The sequence below is a fragment of the Hyla sarda genome, chromosome 11 (assembly GCF_029499605.1).
Source record: "Hyla sarda isolate aHylSar1 chromosome 11, aHylSar1.hap1, whole genome shotgun sequence".
Lineage (NCBI taxonomy): Eukaryota > Metazoa > Chordata > Amphibia > Anura > Hylidae > Hyla > Hyla sarda.
In genome coordinates, this window is record NC_079199.1 from 34,287,452 (window position 1) to 34,296,171 (window position 8,720).

Here is an 8,720-nt window from a genome sequence, read left to right on the forward strand (position 1 = left end):
AAGTCTCTAAAATTACACCAGCCCAGACATGGTGTAGCATTTTGGTGTATGTGTAGACAGAAATTTCAGAAAATGTGACCTGCACAAAATTTATCAATTTATTGATTATATTTATCTTTTGCCTTTTAATAAATGTGGTGCTCCTACACATTATCAGCACACACAAAAAAAGGTGTAAAAAAATGCTTCACTTGCACTGCAATGATAAATGTGGGCCATAGAGAACACCAGACTATTTACTTTAAAGGTACTTTCCAGTGAAAACACATTGATGGCCTATTCTGAAGATTGGCAATCAATATCTGATCGGCATGGTGCCAGTACTTGTGCCAGTAAGCTGTTCAGCAGAGCCTCGATGCATGCTCTACACCAGTGATCTTCAAACTGTTGCCCTCCAGCTGTTGCAAAACTACAACTCCCAGCCTGCCCAGACAGCCGTTGGCTGTCTGGGCAGGCTGGGAGTTGTAGTTTTGCAACAGCTGGAGGGCCACAGTTTGGAGACCACCGCTCTACACAATAAACAGAGCTGGGAGCAGAAGTCGCCATACGTTGTTTACTAGCCATGCCGAGATACTGCAGCTCAGATCCCATTGAATTGCATTGGATGAGAGCGGTAATAACCCAACACAGTTACTACAGAATATACAGAGGCTTCTGCCCGTTCACTGTGTAGTGTGGGATCTTTAGCTCTGCCAACCTCCTAGATGTTGGTACCCCACCTATCAGATATTAATGATCTATCCCAAGAAAATTTAAGTTTTCCTAGATAAGATACGGTATATTACAAAGTTCTTTACATTTACTAGCACTACTTGTGACGTCCATGTACAGTCAAAGTTTAATACAGATTAAAGTTGTGTACTACACATAGTCATTAAGTACACACAAAGTCATGTACACATATATAATGTACATTAGGGCTGTAGCACTCACTACATCACAGTCCATTCAAATGTCTCTAAGTTGTTGCATGTGTCTAATGTAATTTCTTGTGTCCACGTGCTCAGGATTCTTTGTTGGCCAGAAGATATTCCCGTACCCACAAAGAAGGTAACCTAAAAAGTCAAAAGGTAACAAATGTCTAATTTTATCTAATAAATGTCTAAATAACTAGTGTTCTGGGGAGAAGTGTGTATTGCCAAGGGACCCTAGTAGCCAAGGCATTGGGCAGCCCAATACACCAGTGTTATGTTTTAGTCATATGTATAAAGTGTTGTTATATACATAGTCGAATGGTATATGCATAGTCATAGTCAACTGTCATAATATGTGTAGTCATAGTCCATAAGTCATGTTTATTCTATAGTCATAGGTATGTTGTCATTGCTATACATAGTCCTTATTCTCCAGTAATCCTAAGGTTATTCAGTTATACAATTTATCAGAGCATGTATGGATATTGATACAGAGACTCTCTTGTATTATCAGTTTTTGTCAACAACAGCCTGGAAATGGACGTTAGTTGCAATGCCCCAGGACTCGATGCCACACCACCGGCTACCCCCCCCCCCCCTAGTGTCCACTACACTACCAGTCGCTACAGCCTCAGAATTTCAGAGTGTTAAGCAGGACATTGAACAATTGACTCAGGCTGTTAAGGTGCTCACCAGTCGGGTCGCTCCACCTGACCATGAACCGTCCCTACATAGGAATTCTGTCTCTGTTTCTGCTCCCCGCCATGTTAACTCCCGCAATCCTCTGCCCAATAGGCCCCCGGGGACTCAAAGACCCTTCTGTACCTATTGCAATAAATATGGACATTGGAAAGTACAATGTTGGGATTTAAACGGATTTCCCCTGAGGTTGCGGACCGGCCCTCAGGAAAACAGGCGCCAGGTCCAAACCCAGAACGACTTAAGTCGGGACTCTCACTTTATGTCGCCCCCTGCCCATATGTAAAGGTCATTGTAGAAGGTCACCCCACACAGCTAAAAACAAGTATACCCTATAGCCAAATGGTTCGGCTCGAACTTATAAATAACGACCCCAATCTGTTGCAAACACAACTAGATGAACTTAGTTGCCAATTCCTAAACAGAGGTTATCCTAAAAAGGTGATAGATGCTGCACGGAAACGCATCGACAACACATCTAGACAATTATTATTGAAAAATTAAGTAAAAAAAACAGAACAGATATTTGCTTTTTTTTTTCATTTAAAAAGCTACCTATGAACGAACACATCAAAAGAACTATAAATAAAAATTGGTACATGATACAAAGAGATGAAGACCTTAAAACAATAGCAGAGAAGAAACCCATAATAACACATAAAAAGAACCGCACTATTTCAGATTTTTTTTAAAAAGAGAACAAAATTAAAAAACTAAACAACAAAAGAAAAATTGGATTACTGATCGCAGATTCATGTGGATCTTGCTCATTTTGTTCACTAAATGCACAAGCCATAGAAATAAATTTAGGAGGATACAGAATTAAAATCAAACAGTTCGTCACATGTAGATCTAATTTCGTAGTATACTGCCTTGTGTGATTGTGGCCACTATTATGTGGGAAAAACCATACGTCCGTTGTTCCATTGGATACGGGAACACATACGGTCATTGAAAACCGGACGCGGATCGCAGAGGTTTATAACCCACATGATGAGTGTCCACAATGGTGATCCAAAAGCTATGACATTTTCAGCCATAGAACGCATAGAACCTTCAACAGAAAGAAATGATAGACACACAAGTCTATTAGTGAAGGAATAGCGCTGGATCCTGCACACAAATGCAACCGGTCCTTTAGGTCTCAATGACCATAATGAAATGAGCATGTTCATTTAATATGGAGAAATACTTATTTGTATTTATGCATTTTGTGTGGATTCACTACAGTGTGTTTGCTTTTAACATTCCTTTTGTATTTTGTCAGTTTCCACCCCTAACCTGGTTGTCATGACCACCAGGTTAGTTTCAAAAGCACACCTATGGACCTGCTGACATAGGGCCTGAAGAAGCACAAATGCGTGAAACGGTCCTTTGCCCGAAGGTCTGCCCACAGTCCGCTCTCCCCCTTCAAATGTAATCTCTGTGGAAGTGAATAAAGAAACCTGCTGCAGTATACCAGTCAGTGCTCCATGCTTTTCTTTCTATTGAAGATGCTGCAGTCCTTGTAGAAGGAGTACCGTTGGAGACATTAATAGATACAGGATCACAAGTGTCTACTATATCCAAAGTACTGGAATGCTAATTTTGTTATGTGAACCTGACAATGTTGGTTTTGGGGTAGTAGCAGGCAACGGGAAACCAATACCCAGACATGGATATTGCGAGCCCACCATCCAGTTGGGGAAACATGTACTCAGAGGGCAGAGAGTGATTGTAAGTGATGTGTCTGACAAAGGGTCTGCGTTTATATTGGGGATGAATATCATGAAACACTGATTTGCTGAAATCGTAGATTCTTTGCATGCTTCTCTCCCATACATGTCCCCTTCAGGACAGCAAACTGTGCAGCACAACTTAAAGATTCTACAGGCGGAGCAGAAATTTGACAACCAGCAAGGTGAAATTTGCAGAGTGCAAATTCAAGACATCAGGTCGGTGACCTTACAACCCAACACAGAGACAATCATTTGGTGCCATGCACATCCTGGAGAAAGAAATAAGGACTATCAAGCCCTGCTAGAGCCTATGCAGTTTGAAGACCATCCCCTAGTCCGAGCTGCACGAAGCTTTGTCACAGTTACCAATGGGAGAGTTCCAGTCCGGTTAGTCAATCTGTCCGATGTGGCTACCTTCTTACCTAAATACACTCCGGTCACCCAGCTGTATCTTCTAGAATCAAGGGACATCTTAACAGAATGCATCGGGCCCAACAGCGGACTGCCCAAGCTACTCCGGAATGTGCTGTATGTTCTCCTGAGCCCTGGTGGGCACAACTCCAAGTGGGAGATGAAGCCACTTCGAGAGATCAAGTCAGTGAAGTCATCAATGTCACCAAGAGGCATCACAAGGCTTTCAGTAAGAACCCCACCGACTTTGGCCATACGTTCATGATCCAGCACCGGATTCTGACAGGCGACAGCCCACCTATCAAAGAGAGATACCGTCCGGTCCCGCCAGGCATGTATCAAACCATTAAGAAGATGCTGGTTGACATGAAGGACGCGGACATCATTCAAGAGAGTCAGAGTCCCTGGGCGGTGCCACTTGTCTTGGTCAAGAAGAAGGATGGGACCATCCGTTTTTGTGTCGACTACAGGAAACTGAACAATATCACACATAAGGACGCTTATCCCCTTCCAAGAATCGAAGAGTCGCTTACAGCCCTTGGGTCAGCTGCCTACTTCTCCACCTTGGACTTAACCAGTGGGTATTGGCAAGTGCCTATGCCCGTAGAAGACCAAAAGAAGACAGCCTTCGTGACACCCATGGGACTGTTCGAATTCAAGAGTATGCTGTTCGGTATGTGCAATGCCCCAGCTACTTTCCAGCATCTGATCGAGTGGTGCCTGGACCATCTAAACTTTCAGAGTGTCCTGTTGTACCTAGATGATGTCATTGTGTACTCCAAGTCCAGAGGAAGAGGAAGTGACTGTTCATGCAAAAGAGACTGTTGTACCGAAACTCTTTGGATCCGGTTTCTGGTGACTGACTTTATCAGATTCTGGTTTCCCAAAGAGACGTGGCGATGGTCCTCAACGCATTCCATGATCAGTAGGGGCACTTTGGAGTCCACAAAACGGAAGCTACTGTCAGACAAAGGTTCTTCTGGATTGGGCTGCGGAGCGACATTGAGAAATGGTGCAGTGAGTGTGTTGTCTGCAATGTAACCAAGAACGGGCGCAAGGATGCCAGAGCACCCCTCCATTCCATCCAGAGTGAAAGACCTAACCAGTTGGTCGCACTAGACCATGTCAAGTTGTCTCATCAAGTGGGTTGTCATAGTGCCTGTTAAGGACCTCACAGCCAAAACCATGGCCCAGATGTTCTACACTCATTGGGTGCAAATCCTTGGATGTCCGGAGTCTGTCCTAACGGACCGAGGAACGGCCCAACTCTTCCAGGAGCTGTGTCAGTTCTACGCCTGCAAGAAACTCCGGACTACTGCTTACCACCCTCAAGGGAACGTTCTCTGTGAGTGCATCAATCAAGTTTTTATCTACATGCCGCGAGCAGCATCTGTGTCAAAGCACAAAGAGTGGCCCCGGTTGTTGCCTGAATTGCTGGAAATTTATAATAACACAGTGCACTGTTCTACTTGATGATGGGTCGACACAGGCAGCTGCCAAAAGATTGGATGTTCGGATTTCAAGCTCCTTTCAACAATTCTCTGCAAGCTTCTATGGAATGGGTCTCTGACCACCAAAGAAGGATCCAGGAAGCAAAAGAGATTGTCAATAAAGACAACAGGAGGACTACAACCATCATGCCTCCGCCAAACCTCTCCAGTTAGGCGACAAGGTCTGGCTGCAGAAGTTCCCGAGGACCCACAAACTGGACTCAATCTGGGAAACGGAGCCTCACACGGTGACGGACGTACCCTATCCAGACTCAGATGTGTACACAATCCAGAAACCAGGGTACGAGCCGCAAGTCGTCCACCGTAACCAGATAAAGTTATGCTGTAAGGAAGACCTGCCTGAACCTCCTGTACCTCCTCCACCAGCTTTCAGACCTATATGGGAGTACGTACCTGGAGAAGGGATCCACCCATCTGCAGCAAAAATATGCATGTGTGAACTTACCCTAAAGCTGGGATGCGGTGCAGGAACCTCAAAGCTGAGTTTGTAGCTCAGGACATTCAAGTAGAAGTCAAAACTCATAGCTTCAGGTATACAGGATTTAGAAAGCAGGCAAAAGTCCAAGTTGTACACTGACCAGCCAGATAAATAACAAAAGGACAAGGTTGTACGTTCATATAGGGCAGCAACCACTGTGATTGGCGATTGAGCAAGTGCTCTAAAAATGAATCACTACCGTAGGTGTGCAAAACACAAGAGTGGTGAAACAGAACACACAAAAGGCAGAAAATTGGGAACAGGGTGTCCAAAATTCTGGCCCAGATAATGTTATTTCCTGACAAAAGTACAGAAAGCATGGCACAATTTCTACCTTTAAAAGTTGTACTCCACCCTTAGACATCTTATTCCCTATCCAAAGGATAGGGGATAAGATGTCTGATTGTGGGGGTCTGGCTGCTGGGAACCTGTGATCTCCAAGCAGGCATGGTCACACAAACCCAGCGTTCTGAACATAATGTTCAGAACGCTGGGCGGAGTATCCCTTTAAGGTTAGGATCCCACATACCACATCCATAGCATTTTTTTTGCGCTGTGAGAAATCTGCTGCGGATTCTGCTACCAGCATCTGTTACGTAAACTTGCATGCGCAAGTAAGCTTTGACCACTTGGACGGGCCCACATGTCACCGTCATTAAAGGCAGAGAGATCACTCTGGTGAGTGACGTCGGCTCACTGGGACCAGCCTCTAAATCTTACTGTGCACACAGGGTCCTGTGTGTCAATCAAACCCTGTCACATCTGGGAGAAAGGCGTGTTGACATGGCATATTTTAGATAACAGATGCTTGTAGCAGAATCCGCAGCAGTTTTCATGAGGACTTGGAAAAAAATCTTGCATTTAGTAATGTATTTTATGTTGAAAAAAAAAGGAATGTAAAATAACTGTTGTGGTGTTTTTTTTTATTTATTTATTTATTTATTTTTTGCAGCTGCTCTTTATGATACGGCGCTTTTCACTTGGCCCTGCGACTATCCTTCTACTCTAAATCTCGGATTGCGATGCGCTTGAAATATTTCACAAACGTAACAGCAAGTCCAGCACGACCGCCGCATAAACTGCTGCAGTATTCCCATAGGTGTGGAGCATGTGAGGTCGCCTTTGAATCATAAAGTGTTCATAGGACAAAAACACAGTAAGACTTCCAGCACCGTAAAATATTTCCAAACATTATTAATCCTCTTCTAAAAACATTACTGTTAAAGCTTGACCGATGATGTTTTTAGAAGATGATTAATAAAGCTTGAAAGTATTTCTTGGAGCAGGATATCTTACTATGTTTTTGTCTTGCAGTATTGGGTTGCTCTGCACTCGCCTAGCATACCCTCTAGTGCCATCAATCCCCTCCCATTTTGTAAAGTGAGGTTTTTCTCTCTCGTGGTTCGCTTTTAAAAGAAGACGACCACAAAACAATGTAATTCAAGCAGATCAAATTTACTTAGCCAGTTTAACAGTATTACAGCTGCCTTAATGCTAAGTCTTCAGATGAGACATTCAAACTAGGTGGCACTATAGCTGGAACATTTCTAAAAAGTAGAAAGTCAAAGGATAACAGCGTTCAACAATTAGACTTGCATCTACAGATCGCTCAGGGAAGCCACTCCTCTACCCCTGACACTGTCTACTGTGCATAGACTATCCCAACCTAGGCCCAAGATTGTAGGCCATTGTAGGTCTAACTATTTATGCCAATCCTCAGGCCTGTAGTGCAATCAAATGAAAATGCCTATATACCCACATCATTGTTGTCATCGTTGGCTCAGAAGTGCATGGCAGGAGACTGCTCTAACTGGCTTTGGTTACATGGGTTAAATTTTATTGTCCCAACCTGTCAGGGTACATTGCTCCCCACTGTGTGTGTGCTCCCAACACATATATCATGTGATGTCTCAATATATCTGAACATGCCATTCTGGCAATTTTGGTTATCTGACTGGTTTATAAAATTAATTCTGCAACCAGTCAGATAAATTAGATTGTAGCTCACCTCTCATATAGCACCAGGTGCACAGATGGTAGATGCTAAAATCGAGTTGTTGGAAGAAGGTCTGTTGTCCATGGTCATGTGCTGCCTGTGGTCACATGGACGTACCTATTAGGGTGCATTCCCACAGGGCGTATACGCAGCGTATTTGACGCTGCGCAAAATTTATGGCAGCAGCGGGAAATACGCTGCGTATCCCTTGCTCACTATACACACAGGGCTTTCCGGCGGCAGCCCTATGTGTGTAGTGAGTTTTGGAGGCGGAGCCATATGCCGGCGTGTCTGTGACGCGCGGCTCCGCCTCCAAAACTCACTACACACATAGGGCTGCCGCCGGAAAGCCCTGTGTGTATAGTGAGCAAGGGATACGCAGCGTATTTCCCGCTGCTGCCATAAATTTTGCGCAGCGTCAAATACGCTGCGTATACGCCCTGTGGGAACGCACCCTTAAACTGTGAGATATGGAGGGTTTGTTACAGAGTATGCTGGCGAGGATTGTAAGAATGGGGGATTCAATGAGAACAGTCATCATGTTAGTGGAGACCCATGGGGAGCATTCTATGTGAATGTGGAGACTTTGGGGGAGATTTATCAAAACTTGCTCAGAGGAAAAGTTGCCCAGTTGCTCATAGCAACCAATCAGATCGCTTCTTTCATTTTTAACAAGGCCTCTGCAAAATGAAAGAAGCAATCTGATTGGTTGCTATAGGCACCTGGGCAACATTTCCTTTGCACAGGTTTTGATAAATCTCCCCCATAGGGAGGATGCAGAGCAGTCTAAGGCCGTATTCACATCTCGTTTTTGCTATACGGTTCCCGTATCCGGTTTCAGTGTAAAAACGATATGGAACCGTATTGCAAACCGTATGTATAGACATGTCATTGAAAACTGTATGCCAAACGTAGCATCCGGTTGTGTACGTCTTGCACCATTTACGGTTTGATCCGTTTTTTTCCCGTACACAAAACCGTAGTCTACTATAG

The 8,720-nt window shown here is 44.1% G+C and overlaps 1 protein-coding gene and 1 long non-coding RNA gene across 2 annotated transcripts in view; one reads left to right on the forward strand and one right to left on the reverse strand.

The window, feature by feature from the left end:
• The window catches only part of TTC6 (tetratricopeptide repeat domain 6), a 167,841-nt gene that overhangs the window by 156,970 nt on the left and 2,151 nt on the right, over positions 1–8,720 (reverse strand). The gene's annotated exons all lie outside the window — the stretch shown is intronic.
• On the forward strand, positions 424–3,063 carry LOC130295740 (uncharacterized). Its single transcript, XR_008848976.1, has 3 exons — positions 424–613; positions 1,008–1,070; positions 2,881–3,063. It is a non-coding gene; the product is annotated as an uncharacterized LOC130295740 (long non-coding RNA).